General features: G+C 45.6%; 1 protein-coding gene and 1 non-coding gene across 2 annotated transcripts in view; both read right to left on the reverse strand.

The window, feature by feature from the left end:
* The window catches only part of USP8 (ubiquitin specific peptidase 8), an 84,438-nt gene extending 82,517 nt beyond the window's left edge, over nucleotides 1–1,921 (reverse strand). Inside the window, exon 1 of the mRNA XM_058665865.1 lies at nucleotides 1,764–1,921. The gene's annotated coding sequence lies outside the window, so the exon portion shown is untranslated. The remainder of the gene's footprint in view (nucleotides 1–1,763) is intronic.
* Nucleotides 1,922–13,243: 11,322 nt separating this feature from the next.
* Nucleotides 13,244–13,346, reverse strand: LOC118759282 (U6 spliceosomal RNA). The gene has a single exon (XR_004996086.2). It is a non-coding gene; the product is annotated as a U6 spliceosomal RNA (small nuclear RNA).
* Nucleotides 13,347–14,000: the final 654 nt, after the last annotated feature.

The raw sequence follows: 14,000 nt of genomic DNA on the forward strand, positions 1-14,000 counted from the left end.
CTCTTCAAACGTGTTCAGAACCCAGGTCCCACAGAGAGACCAGCAAAGCAATCAAGCAAGCTTTCTGCAGCCATTCCAATGGACATACCCAGAGTTCTAGCCGACACACACCACCACCTTTATGAATGAGCCACCTAGGACATCTAGCACAGCTGAGCACACAGCTGACTCCGGCCTCAACTGCTTAACTCAGTACAAACATAGGAAACCCAAAAGGAGAACCACCTGCTAAACCCAGTCCAGAGAAATGCTGACCATGTTTTCAAGTGATGGGATCCGGAACAAAGGCCACTCGGACAGCAAACACTTTTCTTCCCTTCATTTGTACAAGAACGAGAGGATTTTCACATAGAAGATTCCACGAAACATCATACTAGTCATTTTGTGGGAAAAATACAATACACTGGCTTTCATTTGCATGTATCTTACTTTACAAACGCCATTTGATTCCTATTAAGCTCAAATTAATAAACAAGCAGCCACAGGGATGAATTAAGTTCAAGGACAAATTCAACATTTAAATGCTAAAATGACACTTGCAATTCTTTTTTCTGCTAAATTTTCTCCCGCACCGTTTTCTCAAATAACACAGGACAGATACATGTAAAACTTGTTAATGACGGGGGCATTTGTTCTTTTATTACACTAGCATCCTTACCATCTAATTTTTAAGATACACCTCATGCATCAGGACACAGGGAATACACGTTTCTCTTTTTTGGGGGGGGGGGGGTGGAATACACATTTCAAAGCCGCCACACCAATATGATACAGATCAGGCACAATAAATATCACCTTCCATGTACCTTTACTGGCTCGGTAGTGCCGTGACGGGAAGCCATTAAAACGCACCGTGAACGACTGCTTTACCCCGAATCTTCAACAGAACTGGCTGAAACGCAAAAATCTGCCTACACAGCCAAGACGCAGAGATAGTCTAGACCAGAACACTTTCCTCAACACATACCACTTGGCATTTGCAATGGCTGCAGCAGTAGATAACGCAAAACTCAGGATGCACTGCAGATAACGCAGAGAGAAGCATCTTTGGGGGTGGGCGACCTTTTCACCTGAAGCCTTTCAGGGCGTTCAACAAACTCCCTGGACTCTGCAACACCTCTGTGAGTCAGGTAAATATTTTGTTAGTGATTAAGTGACTTGTTCAAGGTCACAGTACGCACTGAAGACAAAATAAAAACCCAGTAGCGTGGTTGGCAGCTCTGTGTATACATGAATTCAGGTTTTTGATCATCTCCACGGTGGAGTGGGGGCGAGAGGAGAGGGGAATCAACTTCTCCCACAACTCTCGGTCCAGAAGGTGCACATTTTCGGAAAGAATAGCTTCTATTCGTGGAAGACACAGCTTTGACTAACAGGGTCTCTAAAGCCCTAATTAACACTTCACTCGATACAAGTGGTTCTGTGGCTCGGAGGGTATGGGGAAGAGAAGGTTGTGGGAAGGCCTGGGACTGTGGGCAGCCGAGCATCCGAAAACGGAAGGAGGAGGGAGGTCAACGTCAGGTTTGAGTGTCCAAAACAAAGGCGGAACTCGCCAGGGCCACCTTCCAAGGAGAGGGGGAAAAAGGCCACACGAAACTCCACTGGACAAGCCGAGGTCGGGCCCTTCCTCCACAAGCCCGTCCCACCCCTCTCGGCGGACACGGCTGGTCTCCCGGGTGACCAGCAGCAGCTGGCGGAAGGAAAGGGGCTCCCGGACGGCGACTTACCGGGACGCAGAAGCCAGGGCCCAGACCTGCACTCACCGTGGTCCCGGGCGCGCGTCACCCCCGCCGACCTCCTCGCCAAAGGCCCATCTCCCAACAACCCGGAGGAGAAGCAGCCTTCGCTGTCCCGACGGAAGCCAGCCCAGCTCAGCAGCCTTTTCCCGATTTGCACTGCGTGGCGGCGCGCCGCGTCCCCGGCACGTCACGGCGCAGGCGGGGCTTCGTGGCGTGCCCTTGGCTCCGCCTCCTCGGGAGCGCGCGGGCAGGGGCGGTGCAGGACGCCAAGATGGGAGTCCGGGATGGGCACCCGGGATGCCGGGGTGGGAGGCTGGGGTGGGCGCCCGAGAGGCCGGGGTGGGCGCCGGGGAGGTCGAGGTGGTGCGGGACTGCCCCTCCGCAGACCCCGTGAGCCTGAGGGGGCTTGTCCGGGCCGCCTTCCGCCTCCCAGCCTTCGTCGCCGCATCTTCCTGGGATGGCAAACCAGGAGGGGAAGGGAGAGGAAAATTAGAAGACGGATCTGATCGCACCGCTGACTGAACAGCTCTGAATCCAATTTCGGGGCATGATACCAAAAGCACGTTTTTGTTGTTTTTTATGTACACATTTGTCCTCACTTAAGGCCCAGTTTCGGGAGCTGGAGGGGGTAGGGGGTGGGGTGGAACAGAAATCTAGCCAGGTGCTGTTTGTGGCCTTGTAGATAAAATGTGACCGAATGCCCTGGTTGTTTGTGAAGATAAGTCACTTCGGATGGAGCTGCTGGCCATGACCACGAAGTCTCCTGGGCCAGTGCAGGTGCCTAAATGGATGAGAAATCTGGACGGGAGGTCTACTAAATGCTTAAGTGAAAGTGCCCGCCAGGTAGTTGGTTACTCTCCGATGAATATTTTAAAAGTCGCCCACCCCCATAGTGCTTCGCAAATGTAGCACCTGCAAGAACAGCATTGTTCCTTGATAGCTAAATGATACACTATTTGTTCACATGCATGCAGTTTTTGTATTCACATGTAAGTACACGCAAAAAGGATGTTGTGATTCTTTTATACTTAAGTAATGCACTATTTGTAGCCACAAAATATCTAAGACTGGTGTAATTAAAAATAGATATTGTAATGTCAAACTACTTAATTGCCTTAGTAAAACTTTCATTACTAAGGGAGAAAAAGGCAGCTGTCTTTTAAGGGTGGATGCTGTGAAAGAATTGTGAAAGAACATTTTTTTTTTTTTTGGCTGAGGAAGGAGCTAGATAAATTTGGGTACACAGGAAAAAACTTAAAATACTGAGTTGAGGGATAGGCACCAAAGCAAACAGCATGGAGCTAGCATTATGGCACAGCCAATTAAGCCACTACCTGTGGTATTAGTATCCCATAGCAGGCATCCCATATGAGCCACCATTCCAGTCTGGCTGCTCCATTTCTGATCCAGCTCCCTGCTAATGTACCTGGGAAAGCAGCAGATGATAATTCAAGTCCTGGATCCCCTGCCACCCTCACAGAAGAGCTGGATGAAGTTCTAGGCTCTTAGCTTCTGCCTGGCACAACACTGGCTGTTATGGCTATTTGGGGATTGACTCAGTGGTTAGAAGATTTTTCTCTCTCTCTAACTCTGCCTTGCATTAAATAATCTTTTAAGAATCCAAAACACACACAGGAGATGAATTTGGAATGCTGTGACAATTAGAAAAGAACAAGACCGTGAAGTGAAAGAGGAAGGGAGAAGCTTTAGGGGGGAATTAACCAATGAAAGTCTCTGGCAGTGTGGTTCCAGAAAGGTGTTAGTAAGTAGCACTCTTAATATTCACATGGTTATTTTTGTTCTTCAGTGTTAACTCTGCCACAATTCCCCCTATAAGTGGAATTCCCCCACTTCCCCAAAACTTTGGTCAGGTTTGTTGAAAAATAAGTTATTCCTCATGAGTTTTTGTGAAAAAAAAGTTCCACATGTGAGTTGATTGGTTCAAGAGAAACCGGGCGAAAGATGACAAGATTGTGATAAAACAAGTCAAGAAAATTTCTAAGGAATTGATAGAGGCTTTAAGCTGAGGCCAGCACCACAGCATATGGGGTTAAGCTGTCACATGCAACACCAGCATCCCTTACTACTCCACCTCCAATCTGGGATAACCAGTGGGCTTTACTTGATGCATGTGTGTCCTGTTTGGAGTTTAGGATATAAAGTCCCTGCTCCCAGAGCTGACTTACATTCCAATGGGAGAGACACATAATAAGCAAACATATAACATGCTACCCAAGTATCGAAAGTTCTAAGAAAATCAAAAGAGAATGAAGAGCCAGGAGGAAAGCAGAACTTTATAGGATTGCCATTGAAGGGTCTGCTCAGTGCCATTTTTGTACAGTGATCAGTGAAGACAGAAAACAGACTGCAGATTCAACTCAAAGAACATCTGAAAAGTGAAGCAAGTAAAGTAGGTGAGGTGGAGAGACAGTAGGACACAGACAGCTATCTCAGTGAGTGCATGAGTAAGTGAGCGAGTTTCTGGTACAAAATGATCTCAGGTGTGACAACAGAGCAGCGCACCGATTAATGGGGCCCTGTAGGTTACTGAGATGGTCCAGAATAATGGCAGACATGAAGCACCTGATAACAATTCATGAAAAAAATAATTTTCATCCACATGACAGAATTTATATTATTTAAAATTTCATCCCAGTTGTTTTATTTTTGTTATAAAAATGTATTAATTTGAAAAGTACAGTTACAGAAAGAGGAAGAAAGAGGAGATATTTTGTCCTCTCATTCACTCCCCAAATGACTAGAGCCCTAAGCCCAGGGCCACAATGCGAGCTCTGTCCCAGTTGGTTTTTCCTGCATATATTTTATGGTCCCTTTATCACTTGCTCTGTTTTTTTTTTTAAGATCTATTTATTATTTTTTTATTACAAAGTCAGATATACAGAGAGCAGGAGGGACAGGAAGATCTTCCGTCCGATGATTCACTCCCCAAGTGACCGCAACAGCCGGTGCTGTGCCGATCCGAAGCCACGAACCAGGAACCTCTTCTGGGTCTCCCACGTGGGTGCAGGGTCCCAAGGCCTTGGGCCATCCTTGACTGCTTTCCCAGGCCACAAGCAGGGAACTGGATGGGAAGTGGAGCAGCTGGGATTAGAACTGACGCCCATATGGGATCCTGGCGCGTTCAAGGCAAGGACTTTAGCTGCTAGACCATGCCGCTGGGCCCAACTTGCTCTGTTTTAGTTGTATGTTTTTGTTTCCTAAAACAGTAACAGTTGGGAATAATTTGAAATAATCTTGGAAATGAGACCCCGCTGCAAACATGAAATACATTTATATGTGATACACACCATATACACTTATCCAAAAGGTGTAATCTATTTATGTGAAAGGCAGAGTGAGAGAGGGGCAGGGAGGAGAGAGAGTGAATCTCACAACCACTGGTTCACTCCCCAACATGCCCGCACCAGTAAGGGCTAGGCCAGGTGGAACCGCAAAGCCAGGAACTATATCGATATGTCTCATGTGGATAGCAGAATGCTGAATACTTGAGCCACCTTCTACAGCCTCCCAATCTCATTAGTAGGAAACTGGATTGGAAATAGCAGCTGAAACTCAAACCAGGATTCTATTATGAGATGCAGGCATCCTAAATTGTGGTTTAACTCGCTTCGCTGTGATATCCAGTCTTGGAACCAATAATCGGAAGATAATCCTCAAATCAAAATTTTACCTTTTTTTGTAATTTATTTCTATTTATATGACTTTACCTAAAGTAGTATACCATTATCTATTGGAATACAGTGTGGTTATTTTTTACATATTCATTTAGTTTTTATAGGAATGGCACACAGAGAGAAGCAGAGATCTAGGGAAAGGTCTTCCATCCACTTGTTCATTCCCCAAATGGCCTTAAAGGCTGGAGCTGAGCCGATCCGAAGCCAAGAGCATCTTCCGGGTCTCCCACATGGGTGCAAGATCCCAAGGTTTTTTGGACCATTCTCCACTGCTTTCCCAGGCCACAAGGAGGGAACTGGATAGGAAGTGAAGCAGTGGCCTAGCACGATAGCCTAATGGCTAAAGTCCTCACCTTGCATGCTCCAGGATCCCATAATGGTGCCGGTTCGTATCCTGGAGGCCATGCTTCCCATCCAGCTCCCCACCTGTGGCCTGAGAAAGCAGTCAAGGACGGCCCAAAGCCTTGGCCCTGCACCCACGTGGGAGACCTTGGAAGAGGTTCCTGGTTCCTGGCTTCAGATTGGCTTGGCTTCAGATTGGCTTGGCTCCAGACTTTGCAGCTGCTTGGGGAATGAACCATGAGGCAGAAGAACTTCCTCTGTCTCTTTTCCTACCTGTATATCTGCCTTTCCATCAAAATAAATAAATCTTTAAAAAAAAAAAAAAGAAAAAGAAAAGGAAGGGAAGCAGCTGGCTCACGAACTGGGGTCCGTATAGGATCTTGGTGCGTACAGGGGGAGGATTAGCCAGTTGAGCCATTGTGTAGGGGCCCCAGACTGAGATTTTTTTTTAAAGATTTATTTATTTTCATTGGAAAGGCACATATACACAGAGAAGGAGAGACAGAGAGGAAGAGCTTCCATCTGATGATGATTCACTCCCCAAGTAACCGCAATGGCTAGAGCTGTACCAATCTGAAGCCAGGAGCAAGGAGCTTCTTCCAGGTCTCCCATGTGGGTGCAGGGTCCCAAGGCTCTGGGCCATCCTTGACTGCTACCCCAGGCCACAAGCAGGGAGCTGGATGGGAAACGGGGCCACAGGGATTAGAACTGGCACCCATATGAGATCCTGGCATGTGCAAGGCGAAGACTAGCTACTAGGCTACTGCACCGGACCCCAAGAGTGAGTTTTTTTTTTTTATGGGGTGTTTACTTCTTTCAAATCATTGATAAAAATATTAACTAAAGTCTGCCTGAAAGTTCTCTGGCCATATATAAAAAGTTGTCTGGCTTGAATAAATCCCACAGGTCTAGTATCAAACCCTACAAAATCAGGGCTAGCCAAATGTATGGGATTCCCTGACTCGCAGTGATCTTTGGAGAGCTGCGTATGTGCTGAATGGACTTGGGGAAGTGTGTTGGCACAGGGACCTGGGATCTGTTGCCCCTGTGTGTTTTTATGGAGGAGTTGGACAGGCACAAGGAACATGCAGCTGGTTGAGGAAACTTTGAGCAATCTTCTGTTGGAGATAAAATCATGTTGGGTTAGGAAATGGGATGTTTGACCCCAATCCCATGGGGAGTTGTCAACATCAACCCTAGTTTCCACCTGAGACCCTACCACCTGCCTGTTGAACCTAATTGTTGCTAGGCTGCCTGTGACAGCAAGAGTGTCTGGGTTGCCTAACACACACACCAACCTGCAGTTTATATTTCTGTATGTTAGGTAAGAGATCCAAGAATTCACACTTTAGAATGCTCGTGGTGATCCTGATGCTGGTGGTCATGGATGCCCCAGGAAGACAGTACTTTCCACAGTCACAAGAGAATAGTGTCACCAACAGGAACTTGTTTTTTTTTTTTAAAGATTTTTTTTATTATTATTATTGGAAAGCCAGATATACAGAGAGGAGGAGAGACAGAGAGGAAGATCTTCCTTCCGTCCGATGATTCACTCCCCAAGTGAGCCGCAACGGGCCGGTGCGCGCCGATCCATAGCCGGGAACCTGGAACCTCTTCCGGGTCTCCCACGCGGGTGCAGGGTCCCAAAGCTTTGGGCCATCCTCGACTGCTTCCCAGGCCACAAGCAGGGAGCTGGATGGGAAGTGGAGCTGCCGGGATTAGAACCGGCGCCCATATGGGATCCCGGGGTTTTCGAGGCGAGGACTTTAGCCGCTAGGCCACGCCGCCGGGCCCAAGAACTTATTTTTAAAATCACTATCTGTACTCTGCTGGCTCTGCCTTCAGACCAGAGAGCGTATACCTAAGAAGCCGTTGAACTTGACTGGACAATAAGATGCTGGACTCTATGTTTGGTATATGCTTGCAATGGGGAAATCTCAACTGAACTTGAACTGTGGTTATGCAACAAGGTGGAGGAATCCACCATGGTGGGAGGATTTAGGGAGGGGTGGGGAGAATTCAAGTACCTATGAAACTGTGTCACATAATACAATGTAATTAATGCATAAAAAATAAATAAATAATAAAAGAAAGAAATAAAAAAAATCACTATCTGTGACAAATACTGTGGGGTGATATTTGCAATTTTAACTAGACTATGACATTCTTTACATAGTTGCTTAGGAGTTCATAACAACATCTCTGAAACATCTTGAAGTTTGAAATCCCTCAGTATCATCATTTTAAAAAGAAAAACATTTATCTTTGATGCAAAGGCAGAGAGAAAGAGAAACAGAGAGAAAGATCTTGCATCCACTAGTTCACTCCCCAAGTAGTCACAATGGCCAGAGCTGAGCCAACCCAAAGCCAGGATCCAGAAGATCTCCCACGTGGGTGCAGGGTCCCAAGGCTTTGGGCTGTCCTCAACTGCTTTCCCAGGCCACAAGCAGGGAGCTGGATGGGAAGTGGAGCCGCTGGGTCATGAACCAGTGCAATATGGGGTCTCTGTGGATGCAAGGCGAGGATTTAGCTACTAGCTATCATGTCGGGCCCTCATTCTTACATCTGCCAACTGCATGGGTAGTATGCTTAAGCCATTAAAAAAGCATTTTGTTTGGGGTGTGATAGCTCAACTGGCTAATCCTCCACCTACAAGCACAAGCATCCCATAGGGTCCTGGCTGCTCCTTTCCCTTCCAGATCCTTGTTTGAGGCCTGGGAAAGCAGTAGCAGATGTCTGAAAGCCTTGGGACCCTGCACCCATGTGGGAAACCCAGAATAAGCTCCTGGCTCCTGGCTTCAGATTGGCTCAGCTGTGGCTGTTGCAACTATTTAGGGAGTGAACTAGCACATGAAAGATACTGCTCTGTCTCTCCTTCTCTCAGTAAATCTGCCACTCTGATAAAAATAAATAAAATCTTTTTTAATGATAGTTTTGATAGGCATAGGAGAAAGAGCTCTCATCCATTGGTTTGCTGCCCAGATGGATGCAATGGCCAGAGCTGAGTCAGGCCGAAGCCAGGAGCCGGGAACTTTCTCTAGGTCTCACATGGGTAGTAGGGATCCAGGAGTAGATGGTAGTTGGAAATACGTGCACCATACCAGAACTAAGAACATCTAAAAACATTACAAATTTGGGGGAGCTAGACATGATCTGTTTGCGATAAAGCTCATTAGCCAGAGATAAGAGAGATAGAATTAGATGAACTGTAGTCGGGGGAGCTTTGGGATAGAAAGGCTAACTAGAAAGAGTAGTAACTGTGGCTTGTTCAGTTAACTGGGATTAACAATCCAGACTATGTAGATTCGTGTGTAAGGTGCAGTGGTCCTAGTCACTGTGATGAGATTTAAGTCAAAGTTTCAACATTGTCTTTTTCATTTCAGTTGTAAGCTGAATAACTTCCCTTATCTCCACCCCACACTCTAATCTCTGGTCCTTGTAATTGAATTTAGGTTATTTTAGAATTTTTACTTAAGAATCAAGTAGATAGGGCCCGGCGGCGTGGCCTAGCGGCGAAAGTCCTCACCTTGAACGCTCTGGGATCCCATATGGGCACCAGTTCTAGTCCCGGCTGCTCCACTTCCCATCCAGCTCCCTGCTTGTGGTCTGGAAAAGCAGTCAAGGATGGCATAAAGCCTTGGTGCCCTGTACCCGCGTGGGAGATCCAGAAGCAGCTCCCGGCTCCTGGCTTCAGATCGGCTCTACTCTGGCTGTTGAGGCCACTTGGGGAGTGAATCATTGGATGGAAGATCTTCCTCTCTGTCTCTCCGCCTCTCTGTATATCTGACTTTCTAATAAAAATAAACAAATCTTTAAAAAAAAACAAACCCTATTTTCTTCATCCATACCTAGGATGTTGATGCTTTCCGTGGTCTACCCTTAGCCATCTCTACTTCACACTGTTATTCTCTATGGCAATTTTCATTCACCTCATCTTTTCAACTATCACTTATTTACTTGGCTCTTAAGTTATTTAGCCCAACAGTCCTTCTAGAGCTCCAATGTATAAATAAATATATAAGCTACCACTTAATCTTTTGTTTTGAAAAGATTAATTTATTTTATTAGAAAGTCAGATTTACAGAGAAGAAGATCTTTCATTCACTGGTTCACTCCCCAATTCTTCCAGGTCTCCCTCATGGGTACAGGGTCCCAAGGCCTTGGGCCATCCTTGACTACCTTCCCAGGGCACAAACAGGGGGCTGGAAGGAAAGTGGAGCTGCCAGGATGTGAACCAGCACCAAAATGGGATCTGGGCAGTTGCAAGGCAAGGACTTTAACCACAAGGGCACAACGAAGGGCACCAATTAATTTTCTATGCCTACATATTTCCCTATTTCGGTGTCATGTTTCACACTTGGCTAGACTATGGTGACCACTTGTTTAGGCATTCAGACATGTGGTTATAATGTTAAAGATGTGATTGACATTAATAGTTGACTTTAAGGAGATTACCCTGCATAATATGGGTGGGCCTAATCCAATCCCTCAAAGATCTTAAGAACAAAGGATCTGTTTCTCAAGGAAGAAGGGATTCAGCCTCCAGATATCATTGTAATAATTCTGTCTCCTCTCTTTAGTTTCCTGTTAATGCAGACCCTGCAAGGTGGTAATGATGGCAGGCATGGTTGGGTTCCTGCCACACATGTAGGAGACCTGGATTGAATTCCTGGCTCCCAGACCTGATCATGGTGTTTGTCTGAAGCATGAAGTAACAGATGCTTTCTTTTTTAAAAAAAAAAAAAGATTTATTTATTTTTATTACAAAGTCAGATATACAGAGGAGGAGAGATAGACAGGAAGATCTTCCATCCGATGATTCACTCCCCAAGTGAGCACAACGGCCGGTGCTATGCCAATCCGAAGCCAGGAGCCAGGAACTTCCTCCAGGTCTCCCACACAGGTGTAGGATCCCAAAGCATTGGGCCGTCCTCGACTGCCCTCCCAGGCCACAAGCAGGGAGCTGGATGGGAAATGGAGCAGCTGGGAATTAGAACCGGTGCCCATATGGGATCCCGGGGCATTCAAGGCGAGGACTTTAGCCGCTAGGCCACGCTGCCAGACCCAGATGCTTTCATGGAAGAGAGAGAGAGTATTCCCTGCCTCTCACAAAAGTAAATAAATACTTTTCTATTTTTCTTTTTTAGGAGATTTATTTATTTTTATTGGAATGATAGATTCACAGAGAGGAGAGACAGATAAAGATCTTCTGTCTTCTGGTTCACCCTGAAATGGCCTCAATAGCCAGAGCTGAGTCAATCTGAAGCCAGGAGCCAGGATGTTCTTCTAGTTCTCCCATGTGGGTACAGGGTCGCAAGGCTTTGGGCCACCCTCTACTGAGTTCTTAGGCCATAAGAAGGGGGCTAGAAGGAAACTGGCGTAGCCAGGACAAGAACTGGTGCCCATATGGGATCCTGGTGCATGCTAAGTAAAGATTTAGCTACTTAGTCATTGTGCTGGGCTCAATGCTGTTTTAAATGAAAAGAGATATATGGAGAATACAACTTTGGAGTTACTAGCGTCACATGATTGCCCATTGATTTCACAATAGAATGAAGACTGCCCTCTGCCCCCTCTCGCCTGAGTGCTTTCACAACCCTTTGTGTAGTTAGTCTTCTCTCTAGTCAGGTTCCCCTAGCACCTTACTTTCTAGCTTTGCTGAAACAACTGTGGTTCTCTCAACAAGCTCAGCTTCCTTGCCTTTTCTTCTGTACTCTTTTGCTCACCTGGAAGTTTCCGTCCCTTCAAACCGTCTGGCATCCCTGAAACCTTCATCTCATGTTTCTGGGAGCCTTTTTCACACTCCCCTCTGGCCTTTTCCTCTGAGCTCCCTTAGCATTGCATGTTTATCCTGCACTCTGTAATTGCTTGCTTCCTGGCCCACCCACTGCCTAAGGTGCATCTCGCTCTCTGCGCCTGTCCCTCTTGCAGCTCACAGAGGACTACGTGCTGCCCCACTGCTGCCACCGAGCTTTAGGTGTCTGAATTAGCTGAGGGTAGATAGAGGAAGCCTGAAAACAGTTGTCTCACTATAAAATTTGCTCTGCAACTGCCTTTTAAACCTCTGTTCTGGAGATGGTGAACTTCATGTCATTCTCCAACAATGCCAATTATCTCACAATGGCTGGCAAGCTTTGGCAAGCTGTAGCATTTCACACAGTTCTTTACTTTTATCTATGTAATCTTAAATAGATGGATGAAAGTATGCAATTCCAAACTTGAGTTGGGGGTATTGTAGGAGCTGGAATCGTCACTCTCTGTGCTGACCCCACACCCCTTTTGCAACCTTCCTCTCTCAACAGACACTTTATGTCTTTGTGCTGCCCCCATGCCTGTAATTCCTGGCCTCCCTGTGTGCGCCTCTGCCCAACTTTCCCACTCCCTACCCTGGGTATTTCCTCTTCCTAGGCCTTTCAGAATTTATACTCTCTATGAAAATGGTAATCTTGGCTAAATAGTAATGGATTAAAACCTGCCTAAAATTTCTCAAAATACTGTCATTGTACCAGATCTATTAATAAAACAAGTGTTTTACCTCATACTTGCGACCACTTATCAGCAGAGAGACATCTTTTCTATTGTGTTTAATGGATTTTCATAACATTTACTAAACATGTCTTCAAATTTCATGGGTCCTTACATATAAAACTGATCTTGTATATTCAGAAGGAAGGGAGAAAGGAAGAAAGCAAGAAGGAAGAGACATATACTCAGTTCTTCTTCCCCATCTTTTCTGTGCAAATGGCATTCGAGAGAAGCTGAGTCATTGGCCAACTAAAGTAGAAACCTGAATCTAAGATCACAGAAAGCAACTATGGTGTGGAATGCCACACTCACTGGGTGAAAACCTCCTTTTCTTTTCCCTCTTTATTCCTTCTTTGTTCCATGTGTTTAATAAGTGCCCATATGTTTTGAGGTCTGTGGCCAACGCTGTCTGGGATGAGCTGGCAGAGCTGGGGAGTATAAAATTTCAGAGTGCAAGTTCTGGGGCCACAGGCTTGATTTTGAGTCTTTTCTTTTCCAGTTAATTGTTAGGTCATATTTCATTTCTCTGCTCCCCAATTTTGCCACTTCTAATACAGAAACGGTAATAGCAACCACTTATAGGGTGGCTATGAACATTAAACTCTTCTGTACATCAATGTTTCCCTAAAATATTCCCTATGGTTAACTGCTGCTTAATTCTTTATGACTAATGGGAGCTAATCAGGAGAGCAGTGGAATGTGGGAGGAAAGCACTTGCTATATTACCATTTTTGTTGAAGTTTTTGAGGTGAGAAGGAGGGCTGTGTTTGTGTTTGGGGCGGGGGGAGGTTATTTGCAGAAACTGTAATCTACAGTCGCTAGGGGAGTAGGTAGGAGATAGATTATTTGGAGTCTTATAGCTCATATAGTGCATAAAATTTAATTTTTATCTTAAAAACCATGAAAATTCCTCAGATATGATTTTTTTGTTGCTTTTTTTAAAAAAATATGAGACACTTCACAGATTTGCATATTATCCTTGCACAGGGGCTATGCTAATCACCTCTGTATCTTTTCAGTTTAAGCATATGTGCTGCTAAAGCAAGGAACAAAAAAAAATATTTTTTTTCCACAGAATTATATTTCTGAAAGCCAGAGTGAAGGAGAGACTCTTCCATCTTCTGGTTCATTCCGCAAATAGTTGCAACAGCCTGGGTTTTGGCCAAGTACTTGGGCCATCTTCCACTGTATTCCCAGACACGTTAGGAGGAAGCTGTCAGAAACAGAGAAGCTGGGACATCTGGGATGCCGGCGTGGCAGGTAGTGGCTTAACCTACTGTATCACAATGGCAATGAACTCTGGGAAGTTTAGGGTAAGAGGACGGCAGAATCCAATTTGGTTTTCTAACAGTAACATTCTGTTATTTTCAGAAAAGCTAGGACCTGACACATTGGGGGAAGAAAGGGACATGCTGTTCCTAGCCACTATCTTGAGCCATTCAGTAGATGATGGAGTCAAACAGGAGAGGATTAGCATAGCTGAAAGGAGGAGAGGACTCAAAAGAGAACATGTTGTATTGACGTTGCTAAGAAACCTTCAAAAGAAATTTTATATGGTTCAAGGTTTACAGATAAAACTTGACTTGGCTACTCTCAAATACAGAGTCAAGGTGAAAAGGCAAATTCTCACACAAGTTAAAGTAGACTTCAGGGCCTGGCGCGGTACCCTAGTGGTTAAAATCCTTCCCTTGCACATGCC

This window comes from Ochotona princeps, chromosome 6 (assembly GCF_030435755.1).
Source record: "Ochotona princeps isolate mOchPri1 chromosome 6, mOchPri1.hap1, whole genome shotgun sequence".
Lineage (NCBI taxonomy): Eukaryota > Metazoa > Chordata > Mammalia > Lagomorpha > Ochotonidae > Ochotona > Ochotona princeps.